This window comes from Pinus tabuliformis, chromosome Q, assembly GCF_031772625.1.
Source record: "Pinus tabuliformis cultivar Carrire ecotype Pingquan chromosome Q, CPIR1, whole genome shotgun sequence".
In the NCBI taxonomy this organism is placed as follows: domain Eukaryota; kingdom Viridiplantae; phylum Streptophyta; class Pinopsida; order Pinales; family Pinaceae; genus Pinus; species Pinus tabuliformis.
The window spans coordinates 1,055,871,096-1,055,892,932 of record NC_142296.1 but is presented as its reverse complement, the minus strand read 5'-3'; the positions used below and the strand labels follow the sequence as shown (position 1 = coordinate 1,055,892,932).

Sequence of the window (21,837 nt, the reverse complement as noted above, 5' to 3'; positions counted from 1 at the left end):
TATATTTGGGTTCAATTCTTTTATTGTGCCAGAGAGGCATCACGTAAACATGTAAACGTAACTGTAAATCTGTAACCGTAAATGTAAATGTAAATGTAAACATTTAAGATATTAGTTAGATCTCACGTAAACATGTAAACGTAAACGTAGCTGTAAATGTAAACGTAAACATTTAAATTGGAGCTATGGTATGGTAAATAAAACCTCTTTTATACTTACTCCAAAGGTATAGTAAATAAATAAAAATACAAATAAACTAAAGGTATGGTAATAAATAAAACCTCTCTTTTATATTTGCTCCATAAACCTCTAATTATTTATGAATACTCAAAAAAGGGGTTTTATTTAGGTGAAGTTTATGGGCCAAATACCATATTTATAAAAGGTGTATGGTAAATTAATAAAAATATAAATAAATGAGAGATATGGTAAATAAATAAAACATTTTTTTATATTTACTCCAGAATTCACTTTATATTTACCAACACTCAAAAAAGAGGTTTTATTTAGGTGAAACCTATGGGCCAAATTATTATTAATATCATGCAAAAAAAATATTAACCTTAGTATTAATATTAATAAGAATAAAGATAGCACATGGTATTGACCTATGGTATTGAGAACCAATGGTATTGACCCATGGTATTCAAGTGGAATGTAGCCTATTTAAATGGGAGAATTAATCAGTATAGATCGATCTTTACTCTGGATCTACTAAGCACCGAGAGGGATCAAATATCTTGATATGCCAACTAGCATAGAGTGAAAAAGATTTGATCTTCAAATATCTTGATATGCCAACTAGCATAGAGTGAAAAAAGATTTGATCTCTCTCCGCCCAGAGTTACTTAATCAAGTTGTTTTTAGTGCGACTTTTTGGAAGATTTTCCGATCTAATTTCTCTAAAATCCGTAGGAATTCATTGAAATCACAAGCTTGATGGGTAAACCCGGCACAATAGAAATGCCCAGGTGCTGAATTCATATATACAGTAAAAAAACTAGTTTAAATAACACAAATCAAGATTTCACCTCATTTTTTTTCCACGAGATTCTAGCACCGGAAACTCCAAAAAGTCGCACTAAAGACAACTCCTTACTTAATAGTTAATCATTTATTTTCTTATTATTTTATGATTGTCTTCTCACATTTATTTTCTTATTGTTATTTTATGATTGTCTTATCACAATTATTTTCTTATTGTTATTTTATGATTGTTTAAATTTGGACATTTCCTAACTCAAAATTTCTAATTTTATTATTATTATCATTTTTATCATCATGACAAGTAGAGTGTACCGATTCCTCACCAATAAAATAAAATTAACACTTTTATTCTTATAGTGGAAACAAAAAGGAAAAAAAAATAATTAGGTTAACTATAGTTTATGGGATAGTGCTTTGATACCAACTTAAATTTTGATAGTGCCAACTATATTCTATATTCACATTAAATAATATTACATATAAATACATCTAATGTTGTCTTAAATAAATAAACTAATTTTAGATATACAATCACTTGAAAAAACTGATGGAAAAACAAACATTCACATTTATTGAAAAGACTGATGGACAAATCAGGAATTGTTGACATTCTCCTTACAATATCCACTCTCATACAGCCTAGAAACTCACTGAACATAGTAACAATCAAACCAACTACATTGACTTAACATGAACAAACTTAATTACAGCACTAGTATGCGTGCATGAAGGGTGACCCGTCACCTCTATAAATTGTCATATAGGAGGTAGGTGGTGATACCCTCACTAATTCAAAGGCTCCTCAAGTCCATCATCCCCAAAGGGAATGTTATCTATTTCAAAAATATATGTTATGACTTTTTCTTTTAAATGATTATGTATTATATAAGAATATATGAAAACATGAAATTTCAAGAAGAGGGGAAAAAATATAAATTTAATAATATATTCTCAATAATATATATTAATTCATATATCTTATATTAATTAATTAAAAATATAAATTTAATAATATATTCTCAATAATATATATTAATTCATATATCTTATATTAATTAATTCAATAATATTAATGAGTTAAAAATATTAACATAATTATAATGTTAACGTTAAGAAAATTGATTTAATTATTAGTTTATTAAAAGTAATTAATATAATTAATAAATTGAGTTTTTTTTAATAAATAGTTATAATAAGAGATTTGGGCTTTTAATTTCGTGATTTACATATTACTTGATAATATAGTAATAGTCAATTAAATTATCCCTAAAAATATTAATATAATTATAATGTTAATGTTAGGAAAATTGATTTAATTATTAGTTTATTAAAGTAATTAATATAATTAATAAATTGTGTTTTTTTATTATTTAAAAAAAATGCTTTTGTATTTCACTTTTTTAAAAATTTTATTTTTTATTATTTAGAAAAAATATTAATAAATTTACTCATTATCCTATTTTTTATAAATATTTAAATGAAATATTCACTATTTTTGTTCATTAATTAGAATATATATTCTCTTAACTTTATCTTTATATAAGATATTTAAATAAAAATTATATTATTTTTATCTATTTTATTATTATAATAAAAAGTTGAATATTATTATTTTTCTAATAATAAAATTTTAAACAATTAATAGTAATTAAAAAATTCAAGCGAACTAAATAAACGAAATTAACAATGTTAATGCTATCTACCATGTGTAAAACCTATATATATTTTTTAATATAATTTGGAAACAACCATATTAGATGGAGGATTATGCAAAGCATAGTAAAATTATAACTACCAATTCTAAAATAACATATTAATAAAATAATTCAGTTTCTTAAATTGAAGAACACCATTTGCGACTTTTAATTTTTTCTCTTCCTTGGAATACCGCTGATAAAAGACTTAAATCAACCCTTCCAGAAGAAGCCCCCTGTTGATAAAAACTTTTCTTCTGGTGGCGGACCATCGATTAAGCTTCCAAATCTTTCCTTCTCGTGGAGGGCCACTGACGAAGACTTTCTTATAATTTTCCTTATCTTGGAAGACCATCCATAAAAACAAAAGTTTTTTCTACTCGTGACATAAAAGAATCTAGATTTTGCCAAGCTGCCCCTCCTGCTTCCGAAACTGTCGTGACATAAAAGAATCCAGATTTTGCCAAGCTGCCCCTCCTGCTTCCGAAACTGTCGTGACATAAAAGAATCCAGATTTTGCCAAGCTGCCCCTCCTGCTTCCGAAACTGTCGTGACATAAAAGAATCCAGATTTTGCCAAGCTGCCCGTCCTGCTTCCGAAACTGTCGTGACATAAAAGAATCCAGATTTTGCCAAGCTGCCCCTCCTGCTTCCGAAACTGTCTTGACATAAAAGAATCCAGATTTTGCCAAGCTGCCCCTCCTGCTTCCGAAACTGTCGTGACATAAAAGAATCCAGATTTTGCCAAGCTGCCCCTCCTGCTTCCGAAACTGTCGTGACATAAAAGAATCCAGATTTTGCCAAGCTGCCCGTCCTGCTTCCGAAACTGTCGTGACATAAAAGAATCCAGATTTTGCCAAGCTGCCCCTCCTGCTTCCGAAACTGCCGCAACCGCAGCTTCACTCAACGCCTTCACCCTCCGCTTCATTTCTTCCGACTTCATTAAATATCGCACAGCCCTCTCTACCTCCTTTTCAGCAACACCGTTGCTCGTCTTCATCTCCACCGCCACTTTCGCTTCCCTTGCCAGAAGCAGAGCGTTGCCAGGTTGGTCCGATTGCAGCGGCAACGCCATCATCGGAACGCCCGCGACCACGCTCTCCACAGCCGAATTCCATCCGCAGTGGGTAATAAAAGCCCCTGTCGCTTCGTGTGCCAAAATCGCCGCCTGCGGTGCCCACCCTGTTTCTATCAGGTACCGCCCCTCCACCCGTTTCTCGGAGCCTTCCGGCAGTAGCTCCGCTTTCCAGTCCTCGGCGAGTCGGCTGCGTCAGTGATCATTCATTAGGGTGAAGTTTTTCTACTAAGAAGATATTGTCTCCACATCTTCATCGCATGGATGATGGCAGCCAATTCCAAATCACGGTTTACACAATTATGTTCATGTTCATTCAACTTTTAGGATTCATAGCATACTACTTGACCATTATGAATCAAGGCTCCACCAAGTCCCTCCTTGCAGGAATCCGTGCATAATAATAATGAAATCCTTTTCAGGATCTACTATTCTTAACACTAGTTCATTGGTCAATATTTGGTTAAGTTGATTGAGGCTTTTAGCACAATCAACTATCCATTCAAACCTCTTCCCTTTCTTTTGCAAAGCATTAATTGGACAACCAATCTTGGACAAATTTTTAATAAATCTCTTGTGTTAACCTGTCAGTCCCATGAAGGACCTAACTTCAGCCACATTTTTACGTGTTGGCCATTCCATGGTAGCCTTGATCTTCTCAGGATCAACTACTACTCTTTACTTGGAGACAATGTGTCCCAAATAATGAATCCAAGAAGGAAGGAAATTTCACCTACTAAGCTTTGCATAAAGCTTATGCTCTCTTAGAAATTATAGTACTGCGACCAAATGCTCTTCATGGTCCCACTTGGTATTTTAATAGATCAAAGTGTCATCAACAAAGACTATGACAAACTTATCCAAATAAGGGCACAACACATTGTTCATAAGGCACATAAAAGTTGTAGGTGCATTGGTAAGCCCAAAAGGCACTACCACAAATTCATAATGCACATACCTTGTTTTAAATGTTGTTTTATGGATATCCTCATATTCTATACACACATGATGATATCCTGATCTCAGATCAATTTTAGAGAATATTGTTGCTCCTCTTAACTGGTCAAATAAGTCATCGATTCACAATAATGGATACTTCTTCTTTATGGTCACCTTGTTTAGTTGTCAGTAATCAATGCACAACCTAAGTGTGTCATCCTTCTTCTTAACAAAAAAAATTGGTGCTCCTCATGAAGACACACTCGACCTTCACTACAACAAAATTACCCTCTAGCAAAGGTTTTTGTGGAAGCCCCTATAAAAATAGCCCAAAAATCCATTTCTAGCAGAGATCACTGACGAAGTTGGGCGAGAAAATGTTTTAGCTGATGTTTTTTAATGGTGTGTCTATAATACACTAATGCACCAGTGCATTACTATAAATAGACACATCAATGCATAACATCATATGGTGCACCATGGTAGAGTTATTTTATATAAATAAAAATAGTGGTGCGCTAAGTAAATATGATGCACTAGTAAATATACTACTCGATAGCACCAAAAAATGGTTAAATTTAAAAAAAAAAAGTCAATCGTAAAATTCATTTTGCCTAGTTTGGTGTTATACTCTCAATACACCCTAGTGCTAAACCAGTATACGAATGCCCCATTGCATAAACAATATGGTGCATTGTTGTGGAGATTTTTATTTACAAATAGTTGTGCACATATGATATTATACACATTGGCGTCGTTAATTGGACTGTCGAAATTCTATGCAGATTCAAAATTGCTCATGTAATTTACTAAAACATAAAACTTGAATCTACTCTACTCATTTGTGAAAAGCAATTCATGATCGAGAAAGGAAATCATAAACATGCGACATGAATCAATACACAAACATGGAGAATTATCCAGGGGAAAGAAACTACTCAAAACCCCTTCCTATATGTATTGCATTGATTAGAAAATAGAGAAGAAATGCAATGCCTGCTCAAGCCTAAGAAACCTTTGCACTAGTATAGTCTATATCACTGCTTCACAGATTGACCCTGGTCAACACTCAACCAAATTTCATGTTTTCTGAGCTCCTATTTCCTTGTGTTGTTCCCTGAGGAATTAACCCCTATTAATTAGGGAAATTGCTCCATGAGTATTGCACAATTCTTATAGACCCTTCTCTAATTGCATGCACCACCTGTACACTTCAGAATAGTCTACAATCGATAGTACATTTCCCTTGAAATCCAATATCAATTGGGTAACTTGAGTTATCTACATGGACCAATTATTTTGGGTTGATTTATGAGTTAACTAGTTGATCACTGAGGTACACACCCCACTATTGGACCATCCACTAGTTCTCTAACATTTAGAACTAGTTAAACTCATAATAATTCAAATTAACTGAAATATATTGCTAGAAATTAGAAATCAATCATACTAAATTGAACTCAAGTGTTTCCTACTCGAATTAACTAAGTTAATTGAGTGACAAGTGCCATGTCACCTCAGTTAACTGCCTACAAGTATTTTACTGAAATTGAAATTGAAATTTTAATCTTGTTTGACCAAGGCAAAGTCATCAAGCATCAAGCATCATGACATGTTGCAGATGGGATGGAGTTTCCATGGACCTGAGCATGGGTGAGATTCTTGGTGAGTCCAGGATGTGGCAGAATCCGAGATAGACTGGTGAAGGCATAAGGATGTTCACTCTCATGGCTTGAGCGTGACAGTTGGATTAGCTACCCAACTAGTTCAAACATGGGGTCCGGAAGTGCACGGAGAGATGTTGGCATCAGGCAGGCAAGGAGGACAGTTCACAGGATGGGACGACACATGATGGAGATGGGAGTTCTACATATGTTGCAGGGATGTTTGCAGTATGTGGAGGAGTTGATATCATGGACCAAGGATGAGACAGTTGTTGATGTTGATCTTGGTGGATGGCTACCAGGATGGGATGTTGTCGAGGATGACAACGATTTCAGGTGGAGGAGGATGTAAGGACCTGCGGTTCTTGGCACGCCCACCCGATGTGCGACTTGGCTTGTTGGTGAATGAGCGAAGGTGAACGAACAAAAGTGTGAGCTCTTGACTTGATGTGCGATGGACATATGTAAATGCGCATAAGGAAGGAGAGCGAGGCTTATTTATATGGCGTGGGGAGCGTGGGCTCAACCCACGGGCCGACCTACAAACACAACGGAGGCCGACATACATAATGGCGCATTTGCGATGAGTAGGGGGCGTTCAAACACATGGAGGACAAGTCGGCTTGGGCAGCTCGACTCGCCCTTCCATCCATACAAATAAACCATGCGATGGTGGCATTTGGAGCATCAATTCAAGCAAGTCTTTCGATAAGTGCGAAGTGCGAAAGGGAAGTGCGAGCCGCAGCAAGAAGGGAAGGCACAATTCTAATGCGCCCAACCTTGGGCAGCTCCACATGGTAGCACGAGCTTGCAAGGAAAGGCGAGGGCATGGGTAGGAGCGCCCGTTGTTCGGACGAGGAGCGCGGGTGGAGACTTGGTGAAGTCGCCCGGCGCACAAACATAACGCGATGGAGTTTGGTGAGACCGCTATGCGAAGGAGACGAGGGTGTCTTGGTGACTTGGTGGAGTCGCCCGCCCATCGTGCACAAGGTTCGGTTGAGAAGTGCGGTTGGCAGCTCGTGTGAGGGCGCGCCCGCCCAACTTGGGCAAGGAACTTTGGTTGGCACACGGAGGTGTGGAAGGTTGTAAATTTGGCTAAGTATGAAACTTGGTGTTTCCCAAGTATACTTGTAAAGCTTTGTAACATTGAAAGATTGTATAATATATTGTATTCGGGTAGACTCATTGTTCAGGGAGTTGCCCCTCCCTTTATACTGTGCAATTGTGTTCTCTTGTATAATTGCTAATGATAATGAATGTGTATGGGTTTTCATTGGTATAAAGGAAACATAATAATTACTTGGTTGAGAAACACAAACTAAGTAGGACAAGTGGTTAGGCGTAGTCCATGAACATAAGTATTGGTGAAAAGAAAGTGTTCGATGGTGCCGCACCTCGCCAAGAGCGGTTGAAAGACTACCGCCGCCCTAGGGGCGTGACAGGAGGGTTGGCCCACCCAACTCGTGGGACCGCCCTCTCAACTTGCCCCACATCATATAAACTTGTCTCTTGGTCGTTCACTTCGCATTTCGCACGTCCTTTGCACAGTGGAGTTGCCATGCCCGTCGCACGGACTGCAGGTCCTTACAGGTAGGGTGGGGGGGGGGGGGGGTGAGGGGGTGGTCGGGTAGGGCGAGTAGGGTGAAGGCCAGGTAGGGCGAGGGCTGGGTAGGGCGTGTAGGGTGGGGAGGGCGTGAGGGGGTGCGTGGGGAGGGCGTGAGGGGGTGGGCGGGTAAGGTGAGGACTGGGTAGGGCGAGGGGGCGTGAGGGGGTGGGCAGGTAGGGTGGGTAGGGTGAGGGCCGGGTAAGGTGGGGGGGCGTAAGGGGATGGGTGGGGGGTTTGGGGGACGGTGGGGAGCGGTGGGGGAGGGGCGTGAAAGGGAGGGGGCGGGTAGGGTAGAGGAGTGTGGGGAGGGGGTGGATAGGGTGGGGAGTGAGGGGAATGGGGCGGGTGGCCGGCCGATTGCGGGTGGGGGGAGTTACCCTAAAAAAAAAATTGACCCTAAAAAAAATCATCGTTCCAGTATCATCACTTTTTCGTTTTCAAGCTGTATTTTGCACAAAAATTTCGCTTTCACTACCATTTTTAAAACATGTTCAAAATTGTACCTAAAAAAAAACCATCGTTCTAGTATACACACTTTTCGTTTTTAGCACTGTTTTTGATGTTTTTTTGGCGTTTTTTGGCCAGAGTTCCCGTTTTGAGTTTATAGTTCTCGTTTCAAAGTTTACATTGTTAAGAGACTAACTAATAATAATAATAATAATTAAGGAAGATAGATATAGGTTATTTATCTTTTGAGGATTATAGGGAAATGTCAGCTCCCACTTGATCTTATCCCTCATCCTCATCATTAGCAGATGTCATTCCTTCCATGCAAAAGCTAAGGATTCTTCTTTCAACAGAAACATGGATCTAGGTCTAACTCTAACGGTTTTATATACAACCCTAGGGATTTATTATCAAGCCTTGTAGATTTCTAGGGTTTACAAACCATAGACTTTCAATATTATCTAAACATTTATCATATGCAAGTTTTCTTTCCAAAATCAAAATGCCCAATATCCCTTTACATATGTGATGAAGTCCATTATAGCTTTTGTAGGGTCGTATATGCAACGAATCTTTCAAGGTTCATGGCGTCAATAAAACATCCTGCTTCTGAACACATTCTAAAATGTAATGCAACATTTCCAAGGGAAACATAGGTCTATAAAACTTCAATTCAATATATATCCAAATATTCTCAACACAGGTATAATAATTTCATCCCTTATATAAGTGACATACTTGAATGTCTTCTTGTGCAATTACCCAAGATATATTTTTAGAGAGGCTTCCTTCAAGCCTTATCGAGTTATGGATTAGCCACAATTCCAAAGATTTCAAATAATCATCTGTCAGCATATCTCATTCAATACAATCACACTCACAACAATGCAGTGAAAGACATATCATTGTAGTATAAGGTATATGGCATTCTAGACTTTGCAACTTTAGGGCAACATTTCATCTATGTCATTGTTTCTTGCAATACCAAGATGGCTTACGTGCTAAATATACATAGATGTATATAAAATTGCACAAGCACTTTGAAGATCATATATCAGTTGAGGATTTCATCACTAAAATTGTTGTGTATAAGTAGGTGAAGAGACTCTTTATACATAATTGTGCGTAATGGTTTCGTCAAGGAATCCTTCACAACTTCATATAATGCATATATTTCCAGAACATCGACACAATCCTTTGATGATACATTTTGCATAAATGAATTTTTACCCCTCAAGGAATACTAAGATCAGCCTTAACAACTTTAAAGAAAATTTGTTACGAGTCTTAATACAAACTAATTCAACTAGGCCTATGGTTGGTCCTCATATACTCTACAAGTGTATTTCCAAAAGAACTTTGATCTGAAACAAAAAAAAAATTGAGAGCAATGTTACATACCATTCAATCTAATGCAAAAAATATTCAATAGATATTTTGAAATGAAGATCCTTTCTTGACTTTGTCACTGATTAAGGCATTTAGGATTACTTTAGATCATCTTTTGATATTATTTGGTCTTTGTAACTTTCATCTGAGGTATTTTGGCCTTACTATAGCGTACCAAATACCCTTGGTTTTTATCCTTCTTTCATAGTTGCTGACTAGAGCTTCTAGAGGCATGAACTGAGACAAGTAACATAGAATTTGTTTAGTAATAAATAGTTAATAATAATGAGAGGCAATATTTCTTTTGCAATGGTCATTAGCAACTTCTGTCTAGATTGATGAGGCATCTTAAAATTGTTTGAAAACACAATAACAAGAAGAACAATTCAGGCTTTCTAGCTTTGAGATCCTCTTCAAAACAATTAAGGTTTTGGTCTTCGATCTCTAAAGTGTAACACAGTGAAAACCTTTCATCCTATAGACTGTTCCACCGATGGCATCACATAATGAGAACACCAATTATCTCAAAACCATAAAATGTATCCAATGTCGATTTTGTTTCAACAGGTGACTTTCATGATCTCCTTCAAACTCAAATTGATATCATGAACATCTACAACCTTCTCTAAAGCTAACTTCCAATTTTTTCTCAAGGTTTTCAAAACCACTGTTAAGGTCTCCTTCAGATTACTAAATTGAATGAATTAGGGTCCAATTTTCTAGGCTTCTCATCTTCTTAATCACTCTCAGACTTTCACTATATGAAGCTCCTTTTTTTGGTCTCATGTGGTTTGCGTTGAGGCCTTTCGGCCCTCTAAGGTTCAGAATGAGGCCTTTCGGCCTTCTAAGGTTCAGACTAAGACTTTACCTCAGATATATTTGAACCTATTTGATAATGACTTGAGATTTGTTGGTTCTCTCTCTAGGATCTTCGGTCCTTCTTCAGGAATCAATGGAGGCTTGAATTTACTTTGTCCAACAGACATGTAGCTTTATTACTTCTGGGGATAACTTCCTTAGATGACTATGGATTCCCATTAAGGATCTTGGGTTTTCTTCAAGACTTGACAAGGTTGCTCTTTTACCCCTCTGATACCATGTTGATTTTTCAAAAGGTCTTATATCTTATAATTACTTCTAATGATATTTACTTAAAATTATTTCATATTCACATTAATCATTAATAAATTACACAAAATATATTCAACAATAGATAGTAGGATCATAAAGAGTCATCGAGACAAGAAACATAAGATATTTTAACATGGGAAAACCCACATGAGGAAAAATTCTAACAACCTTTTCCTTAGAGAAATTGTTAGATAAACATGAGATACATCTAATATTTCAAGTCAAAATAGAAGTCAAACTAACCATGAATAGGCATAGGTCAAACCATGCCAATAATAAGTAGCCTCATAAACTCGTTCTAATTTACCTCAAAAATTTCAGCGTTCCACAAAGAATTAGGTTTGCTCAAAATTTCGTTTTGCTCCAAAATTCGACCTCATACTAAAAATATACCTTCTAAATATGATATTCTTTTATTCTTCTTAGAAGATGATATGTCCATAAGCTCAGTCTGTTCATCTTCTTAAGTATGTCCAGAACTTGTCTTGTAGAGAAGAGCATTTGATGTATTACAAGAGAGATTTGATATGCCTTAGAAAGTCTTTGTTTGCTACTTTAGAGGAGTCCCATGAGTGAATAAAAGAGATCTGAATTTCTTTCCTTTTGGATGAAGATGAGTAGTGTATTTATAGTAGATAAGAGAACCCAAGGTTCACCTCTCTAGGGCCGAGGCGACTTGAAGTCGAACTTACTTTTGGAAGAAAGAATACATAGTTTGAAAAGTCAAATTTCCCTCTTTTTGAAGTCGACATGAATAACATGTCTTGAATACATTATTACATTTATTTGGAGGGATAAAATAACAATTATGAATACCGACCATAGCTACAAAAATTCAAGACCAAATACTATAAAAGATGGGAAGAAATGCTTATAGACTCAGTCTATCCCCATGCATGTGCATTTACCAGTGGTGAATGTAGAGAAACTAAAAATATATGAGCCTTCCATTCTAGATTAGGAAGAAGAAGAGAAGTTCTTACCTTTTGTAGAGGATTTGGCACTTGATGCTCAAGCATAGTTGATAGAGGATACAATTTTGGAGAAAATGTCTAGAACTAGTAGATAGGGGCAACATCACCTTTGGCAAATTGTGATCAAGGAGGATATTGGTGGCTACCCGCCTATTCCACTTGGACCCCCAACACCATTTCCTTTCAGTTTCCTTAATTCTAGCACAACTTTCTATTTTTGGCAGTTTTTCCATTACTAAACTTCTGAAGTTGTTTTGAGGTCCTAAACGACGTTTTCTAGGAAAATGACGAGACTGGAGAAATGTCAGAATATGTTTCACACATTTTTTATTACCTCCTCATGGAAATCTTTGAAACAAGGTACTATGATAGCCAAACGAAGATCGTATGCCAAAGTTATGACCCCGGGAAGTTAGGGGTCCAATTTACCCCAACGAGGCCCAAAATTGTTGGCATTTCATCTCCTAGGGTTAAGGTTTCACACTTCTTCTTTATGGTAAAAAGGCCTCTGAGACTCATTGTAACACGGTTCAGAAGGCATGTAGCCGTCGCATCTCTTCTCAGAGATAAACTACCATAGTCTAAGCTAGTTTGTTCTATTCTGCATGTAAACAATTTTCAGTACTTGTTATTAATTAATTAAATTTATGTTCTTTCGTTGTATCTCTAAGTTCTGTTTAAATTTGTATTTCATTTTGTTCCTTCATGAATTCAGATCAAATTGATTTGAAAGGACAACTTTCAAGCAAGGCTAAATGGTGCTCTCGAGAGAAGGGGAAGGAAAAATGTCTTGTCCTTATTTAATAAAATCTTTTAGGGACAAAAGGCCTCCCAAAATGGGAGCCATCATCCGAATTGAATCATTATGTATTTTTTCATCCGTCTCAAATTCTATTGGAGTGGAAAAATGGAGGAATAAGCTCACAAAACCATTATTATTGGCAACACCGAGTTTGGAAAATTGAGGTCTGAAACCTTTCAGGAGCAATTTGAGGCATCACGATGAAATTTTTTGGGGTAAAACTTTTCAACGTAAGTGCCACACCTTTTTTTGTTATTCTACACATAGATACCTTTCCAACGACAAAAGAATCGCTTGAATCAGAGTTTGTATGCAAAATTTATGCCACTTGAAATTTGACCTTCTTATTTGGACCACCATAATTCAAGAGTATGTCGCATTAGCGCCCATTTCTCATGGAAAGGGAGCTAGCCACTTAATCATGATGATCATGACTTTATAAGAGTCCATTTTGTAACTCTAGCTAAGAGTTGAGGGAGTCGAACTTAACCATTAGTACGCTATCGGGTTGTGTTATAACTGAGCCACTGGGAGGAAAAGGGGTTCCATTATATTCGAGTGCATTTTGTTTCATAGATGAGCAAAGTAGCCAAGAGGGAAAGGGAGTGAGCAAATAGAGAGGATTTGTGCGCTATAGAAACCCATAGGCCGCAAGCCTCACTACTTTGTACTTGCATCCCTTTTCCATTCGAAGAAAAAGACTAGAGCAACCTCATCTTCCAAGATATACCTTATGTCACCTTATAGTTTGTGAGTTTTTATTTTGTTGTTCCCTATTTTTTACATAATTATAATTTGCATGCATATACAATAAACAATAAATCCAAAAAGATAAGGAGAAATAAAGCCTCATAAGATAGATTTTGGATTTTATGTATAATTTTATCAAATTTATTATGATGAACTATCTAATAAAATATCTTTACAAATCACTTAACCAATCTTAAAACCTATAATTCATTGTCTCACTCAATAAAAATGTTGTCCTCTTTTGTATCTCTATGAATTTAATGCTTTGTTCTTTAAATAATAATAATTATTATTCATTATTCCCCTTTTCACTATTAAAAAAAGGAAAAGAAAAATGCTCCCACTTTTTCCCTTTTCCAAAAGTTTATTATTGTTATTTTATATTTGGGTTCAATTCTTTTATTGCGCCAGAGGCACTCTACAACCTAGTATGGGGATAGATGTCACCTAAACATTGAATGTAAATGTAAATGTAAACGTAAACATTTAACATTAGGTGAGAACATGTAATGTTTAACATTTAACATTAGTTAGATCTCACGTAAACATGTAAACGTAAACGTAACTCTAAATGTAAACTAAACGTAAACATTTAACATGTAATGTTTAATATTTAACATTCTTAATCTAATGTCGGCCCTATTTAGAAATCAATCTAATTATTATGATCTATAAACACAATATAAATTTAAAATATAAGGAGGTTTATGAACACTTAAAAAATGGGTATGGTAAATAAATAAAAATATAAATAAATTGGAGCTATGGTATGGTAAATAAAACCTCGTTTTATACTTACTCCAAAGGTATAGTAAATAAATAAAAATATAAATAAACTAGACGGATGGTAATAAATAAAACCTCTTTTTATATTTACTCCATAAACCTCTAATTATTTATGAATACTCAAAAAAAAGAGTTTTACTTAGGTGAAGTTTATGGGCCAATTACCATATTTATAAGAGGTGTATGGTAAATTAATAAAAATATAAATAAACGAGAGGTATGGTAAATAAATAAAACATTTTTTTATATTTACTCCATTTTTCACTTTATATTTAAACACTCAAAAAAGAGGTTTTAGTTAGGTGAAACCTATGGGCCAAATTATTATTAATATCATGCAAAAAAAAATATTAACCATAATATTAATATTAATAAAAATAAAGATAGCACATGGTATTGACCTATGGTATTGAGAACCAAAGGTATTGACCCATGGTATTCAAGTGGAATGTAGCCTATTTAAAGGGGGGAATTAAACAGTATAGATCATCTTTACTTTGGATCTACTAAGGGCCGAGAGGGATCAAATATCTTGATATGCCAACTAGCATAGACTGAAAGAAGATTTGATCCTCAAATATCATGATATGCCAACTAGCATAGAGTGAAAAAAGATTTGATCTCTCTCCGTGTAGATCTAGAGTAAAGATGGATCTATTTTGGTTTACTTCATCGAGTTGTCTTTAGTGCGACTTTTTGGAAGCTTTTCCGGTCTAATTTCTCTAAAATCCGTAGGAATTCATTGAAATCACAAGCTTGATGGGTAAACCCCGCACAATAGAAATGCCCTCTGGATTCATATATAAAATAAAAAAACTAGTTTAAATAATACAAATCAAGATTTCACCTCATTTTTTTCCACAAGATTCTAGCATCCGGAAACTCCAAAAAATCGCACTAAAGACAACTCCTTACTTAATAGCTAATCATTTATTTTCTTATTATTTTATGATTGTCTTCTCACATTTATTTTCTTATTGTTATTTTATGATTGTTTAAATTTAGACATTTCCTAACTCAAAATTTGTAATTTTATTATTATTTTTATTTTTATCATCATGACAAGTAGAGTGTACCGATTCCTCACCAATAAAATAAAATTAACACTTTTATTCTTATAGTGGAAAGAAAAAGGAAAAAAAAATAATTAGGTTAACTATAGTTTATGAGATAGTGCTTTGATACCAACTTAAATTTTGATAGTGCCAACTATATTCTATATTATAATATTACATATAAATATATCTAATGTTGTGTTAAGATAAATAAACTAATTTTAGATATACAATTACTTGAAAAAACTGATGGAAAAACAAACATTCACGTTTATTGAAAAAACTGATGGACAAATAGGAGTTGTTGATGTTCTCCTCACCTTTATTGAAAAACTAATGGGCAAATAAGGAGTTGTTGACGTTCCCCTTACAAGATCCACTCCCATACAGCCTAGAAACTCACTGAACATAGTAGCAATCCAAACCAAGAACAATATCATTTTACCTCCCACCAACTACATTGACTTAACATGAACAAACTTAATTACGGCACTAGTATGCATGCATGAAGGGTGACCCGTCACCTCTATAAATTGTCATGTAAGAGGAAGGTGGTGAGGTGGTGATCCCCTCATTAATTCCAAGGTTCCTCAAGTCCATCATCCCCACAAGGGAATGTTATCTATTTCAAAAATATATGTTATGACTTTTTTTTTAAATGATTTTGTATTCATATAAGAATATAAGAAAACATGAAATTCCAAGAAGAGGGAAAAAAATATATATTAATTTAATAATATATTCTCAATAATATATATTAATTCATATATCTTATATTAATTAATTCAATAATATTAATGAGTTAAAAATATTAACATAATTATAATGTGAATGTTAAGAAATTAATAAATTGTGTTTTTTTTAAATAAAAAGTTATAATAAGAGATTTGGGCTTTTAATTTCGTGATTTACATATTACTTGATAATATAGTTAATTGAGTTTTATTGTACTAACGGTGCCATGAGTTTCTGCAGTGCAACCTGCAATTCTTACTAAGATATGACCTTATCAAAATGAAAACAGGTTATCTTTTTTGTTGAAATAGTGTTTTTCTTTTAGCAGAAAATGCTAAAATTTTCTGCAGTGCATTCTTTTGTTGAGATGTGAACTGGTAGAACGAAGATTCTTTCTTGTACCAACTTACACTTGAGTTCATTACTCAGGTTCATCTATTTAAGGTGTTTAAGAGATGGATCTTGAAATTCAATGTCACTGCGGATTTGGAACAAGGAAAGAATGTACTGATTATGCCTGAGTATATTTTTTGTTTTTTAGGTATCCATAATCCAGGACCTTCTCACTATAGGTTCAGTTATACAGCTTCAATTAAATTATCCCTTTTTTATAAATATTTAAATGAAATATTCACTATTTTTCTTATTAATTAGAATATATATTCTCTAACTTTGGCTTTATATATTCTCTAATTTTGGCTTTATATAAAATATTTAAATAAAAATCATATTATTTTTATCCATTATTATTATAATAAAAAGTTGAATATTATTATTTTTCTAATAATAAAATTTTAAACAATTAATAGTAATTAAAAAATTCAAGCGAACTAAATAAACGAAATTAACAATGTTAATGCTATCTACCATGTGTAAAAGATGGAAACAACCATATTAGATGGAGGAATATGAAAAGCATAGTAAAATTATAACTACCAATTCTAAAATAACATATTAATAAAATAATTCATTTTCTTAAATTGAAGAACACCATTTACGACTTTTAATTTTTTCTCTTCCTTGGAATACCGCTGATAAAAGACTTAAATCAACCCTTCCAGAAGAAGCCCCCTGTTGATAAAAACTTTTCTTCTGGTGGCGGACCATCGATTAACCTTCCAAATCTTTCCTTCTCGTGGAGGGCCACTGACGAAGACTTTCTTGTAATTTTCGTTATCTTGGAAGACCATCCATAAAAACAAAAGTTTTTTCTACTCGTGACATAAAAGAATCCAGATTTTGCCAAGCTGCCCCTCCTGCTTCCGAAACTGCCGCAACCGCAGCTTCACTCAACGCCTTCACCCTCCGCTTCATTTCTTTCGACTCCATTAAATATCGCACAGCCCTCTCTACCTCCTCCTTTTCAGCGACACCGTTGCTCGTCTTCATCTCCACCGCCACTTTCGCTTCCCTTGCCAGAAGCAGAGCGTTGCCAGGTTGGTCCGATTGCAGCGGCAACACAATCATCGGAACGCCCGCGACCATGCTCTCCACAGCCGAATTCCATCCGCAGTGGGTAATAAAAGCCCCTGTCGCTTCGTGTGCCAAAATCGCTACCTGCGGTGCCCACCATGTTTCTATCAGGTACCGCCCCTCCACCCGTTTCTCGGAGCCTTCCGGCAGTAGCTCCGCTTTCCAGTCCTCCACTGACGCAGCCGTCCTTTCGTCGGCGAGTCTCGAGTCCGGCGGCCGCAGTAACCAAAGGAAGAGCTGCCGGCTCACCTCCAGACCCAGAGCTAGTTCTGTTACCGGCGACCGCAGTACCCACAGGAAGAGCTGCCGGCTCGCCTCCAGACCCAGAGCTAGTTCTGTTACCTGCCCTGGAGAAATATATGACTGCGCTTGAGAGCACCATCTCGTCCTTATTCAACAAGCTGTTGCAGAAATTTTCCGTCCAATTCTTAAATTTGAAATCCTTGATCCAAAGCCGAGCCTTGAATGCTTTAAATGCAGGTCTTATCTACCACCTGCATCGCTGGTGAGCCAAAGGGAGGCCGGAGATCTTCTGCAGCCGGTCGCCGGAAAGGTTGGTGGATGGTTGCATTACTGAGAGTCGAATGGTTGGATGGATGCCCATGCGAATGTAGAGATGTACTTTAGGCTGACCACCCTGTACTCTTACCGGTATTAAATACCCTATAGCATAGCAAATATTGCTTGCCTGAACATAAGGCTGGTTCTGTTCCCAAGCTCCTTGGTGTGCAAGCATGCAGATGCCCGTTCCCAGTGCAATAACGCCGCGCAGTTATAACAATCATGAGAAAATTTCCTCCTGCACTCTTTGGTTTCTGTTTCCCCAAATGGATTTGGATTTTGATTTGCACGTACATTGGAGAAATGCTCAGGTCCCACCAGTTCACCAGTGTATAGAAATCAACAGAAGAGTTGGACGATGACTGTCTTTAGAGTCAGCAAGGGGGGACGGGGCGCAGCTCCGAGATCCCATCAGCTTGAGCACAGGCCACACATTGACACCTTCTAGAAACAACCATTGATCCTCCAAACTCAGGCACTCCTCGCCAACAGCCAAATCGCTGGTATGTGATATCCCACTTATTAAACTCCATATCGGGCGAGTAACTATACATTTTCAGATCTCAATCAGACTCCAGTGTCAGAAATGACCAATTCGTATTAAATCTCGGTGTGTTGAAACTATAGAGAGCCGTGCTGGTTTCTTCAGAAGTGAGGTTGCAGAGTTCCAGTGCCCTGAACTCTGGCGCCGCAGTGAAGTTGGCCAACCTCATCTCGATCATGTAACGATACCCGTGCTTGGCTTGTGGATCGATCAGGAAAGTTGCTTGACTTACTGGTTTATCGCAGGTGTGCGTGATGGCATCGATGTCCCTTGGACCTCTGTCGTAAAAGGGGACAGTCTAGTGTGGCACAGGCTCGGGAAGGCTGAGATACAGAACCAGTCCTCCGGCTTCAATTTCAAGACAGTAAGGTCCCTCCGATCCATCCTTCTCCGACGCGCGGCTGACCAGTTTCTTCACCCTTCCAATGTTCAGTGATTGGCCGACTAAGAGACTGTCGGTCGGGTGATCGAAACTCTGCCACACCGTTTTGTTATTTTCGTTATAGAGCACCAGGTTGCCGTCGTTTCGGAGTTCGCATCCTACAACGCCCCTTCCGGAAGTGTTTTGAGGACCAAACACTGCTCCCGTTTGCATTGGAGATGACAAGGTTTCCGTCATCGGTGAGGTTGAGAGGGGAATCCTCTGTCACGAGATCATTCATGTTAGCTGTCCACACGGTCATCTTGGTTTCCCCTTGTCCAGAAGGGCCCATGGAAATTCCCAAGGCGTATGCGTTGGGTGTGGTGCTGAAGAAGACCAACTGGAACATACCATCCCTAGATGCTATTGGAAGCGCTCTGTAGTTGGCATGGTATTCCATATCACCACCTCTCAGTTTTTCCCGAGTTTACAAAAGAGAAGGTTTCACTCACACTCCCAGGTGCGGCACTACCAGATGTGAGAGGACGATGTGAGCAGAAGACACAATACTAAAGGACAATCCCACCGGGACCCGGTTCACTGCCGCCTCCCGCCGGCACAGCGGTCTGATCACACCGGGAACCGGTTCACACGGCTTGCTGTTAAAAACCAGAGGTAAGCGAAATATAAAACAAGAAGGAAAGAGCTAGTAGCTCCAGATCTGAGCATAGGCGAGGGCTGCTCTGCAATCAACACAAAATCCAATCGTAAGTTTGTCTATCCCTCTTCTGGGATGTCCCATGTTCAGTCTCTGTATATTGTTTTCGATGGGGGAGTAAGTAAACATATTTTGCAAGGATATGATCGGGTGACTCAGTTCGCTAGTATTATTAGAATCTATTTTCAGTTCTGGAATATGTTTTCACAAGCTTTTTGTATGTTTTTTTTTTGTTTTTTCTCGTTCTACATTGAAGAACAGAATTGCGGGTGTTAATTGCTCCTGAATCCGACGGCGGTCCCCAATCCAAAAAGTCCGGCCCAAAACTAGACAGCCTGATTCATTAAACAGCCTGATTCATTAAATTAGTAAGCCTGATTTAATCCTTGAAATAAAGCTTATACTTCTACCTGGTTGTTTGTGCCATTTCCAAGGTCCCGGGCATATGATGTTTAAACTTTTCCATTGGAGCAAAGAATAACCCACTCCCTGTTCCTGCACCCCTATCCTCTTATATGTTCTTATCAACCACATCAGTCCGCAGTTGGGCAGTTAGGCTTCTCTAAGTTCACTAGCGTCGGTGATTTCATTCCATGGAAGATAGATTCCTTTCAAGGCATCTAAACGAAGGGATATTGAAGGGCTTCCTTGAGTTTTACTGTCGATCAAAAAGAAACTAGTGGCCATGATTTTACACTTTGTGGAGTTTTTTTTCCAGAGTTTTTCAGGATGTTAGGTCAGGGGAGTCAGCCTTGGGTGTTAGGTTAGGAGAGATGGGTCTGATGAGTCAGCCTTGGATGTTAGGTTAGGAGAGATGGGTCTGATTCTTAGACACTTTAGCCCTGAGATTTTCTCAGTCAGGGCATTCCATACATTGTATCTTTTATTTTGCTGCATTGTACCTTTTATATTCATGCATTGTATTTTTTATAGAACACTGTTTGGTTCTATTGCATTGTATGGAGTCTGGACATCATTGTACTCAACCGTCCCTTTGACGTACTTTGTAGTCATTAATTGGAAATAAATATATTTATCTTTACAGTGTTGAGTAGAATTGTATGCCTGTCAAGGAACAAAGAGATGCTTCTTTGTCAAAATAACCTAAAGATAGATTTTAAAATACTCTTTGAGAGGCAGGAGGAGCACGCATAGGCATTGTTCAATTGGAGGTTGAAATACAAATATGGAAACAAAGAACTAAGTCAGTCAAGCTGTTCACTTGTAAACTTTATTGTCTTTTATGTTCTTACCAACTATTTCAGTCCACAGTTGGGCAGTTGGGCTACTCTCAGTTCACTAGCCTTGGTGATTTCATTCCATCGGAAATAGACTCCTTTCAGGGCGTCTAAATGAAGGGGGATTGAAGGGCTTTCTTGAGTTTTACTGTTCACTTGTAAACTTTATTGTCTTTTATGTTCTTACCAACTATTTCAGTCCACAGTTGGGCAGTTGGGCTACTCTCAGTTCACTAGCCTTGGTGATTTCATTCCATCGAAAATAGACTCCTTTCAGGGCGTCTAAATGAAGGGGGGATTGAAGGGCTTTCTTGAGTTTTACTGTCGATCAAAAATAAACAAGTGGCCATGATTTTTCAGCATTGGAAACAATTGTATGCTCTCAAAGGAACAAAGAGATGCTTCGTTGGCAAAATAGCCTAAAGATAGATTTTAAAATTTTCTCCCAGAGACACAGGTAGCATGCATAGCCATTGTTCAATGGAGGTTGAGAAACAAAGAACTAAGTCGATCAATTTGTTCACTTGTAAACTTGAAACAGGGGACCTGCATAGCCATTGTTCAATGGAGGTTGAGAATCGAGATACAAAGAACATATCGAAACAAACAACTAAGTCGGTCAATTTGTTCACTTGTAAACTTGAAACAGAGGGCATGCATATACGTTGTTCAATGGAGATTGAGATACAAAGAACATAGGGAAACAAAGAACTTTGTGTGGTTTTGTTTCGACTTGCCATAGGCATAGGCCGGGTACTAGAACTGTCCTTGACTTGACTTTCCTCGTCTGAGGAAAGTCCACCCAGGCTTGATAGCCTTCCTTCCTTGACTGGAAGTTCCTCAGAGAAGAAAACATTAGAGTACTTACAACTTGAAAACAGGATGTACAGGTTCTCCCATTAGCAACCT

At 37.0% G+C, this 21,837-nt stretch overlaps 1 pseudogene; it reads right to left on the bottom strand.

The window, feature by feature from the left end:
• Positions 1–17,746: 17,746 nt before the first annotated feature.
• LOC149223137 (EP1-like glycoprotein 2) lies at positions 17,747–19,738 on the bottom strand (annotated as a pseudogene).
• Positions 19,739–21,837: the final 2,099 nt, after the last annotated feature.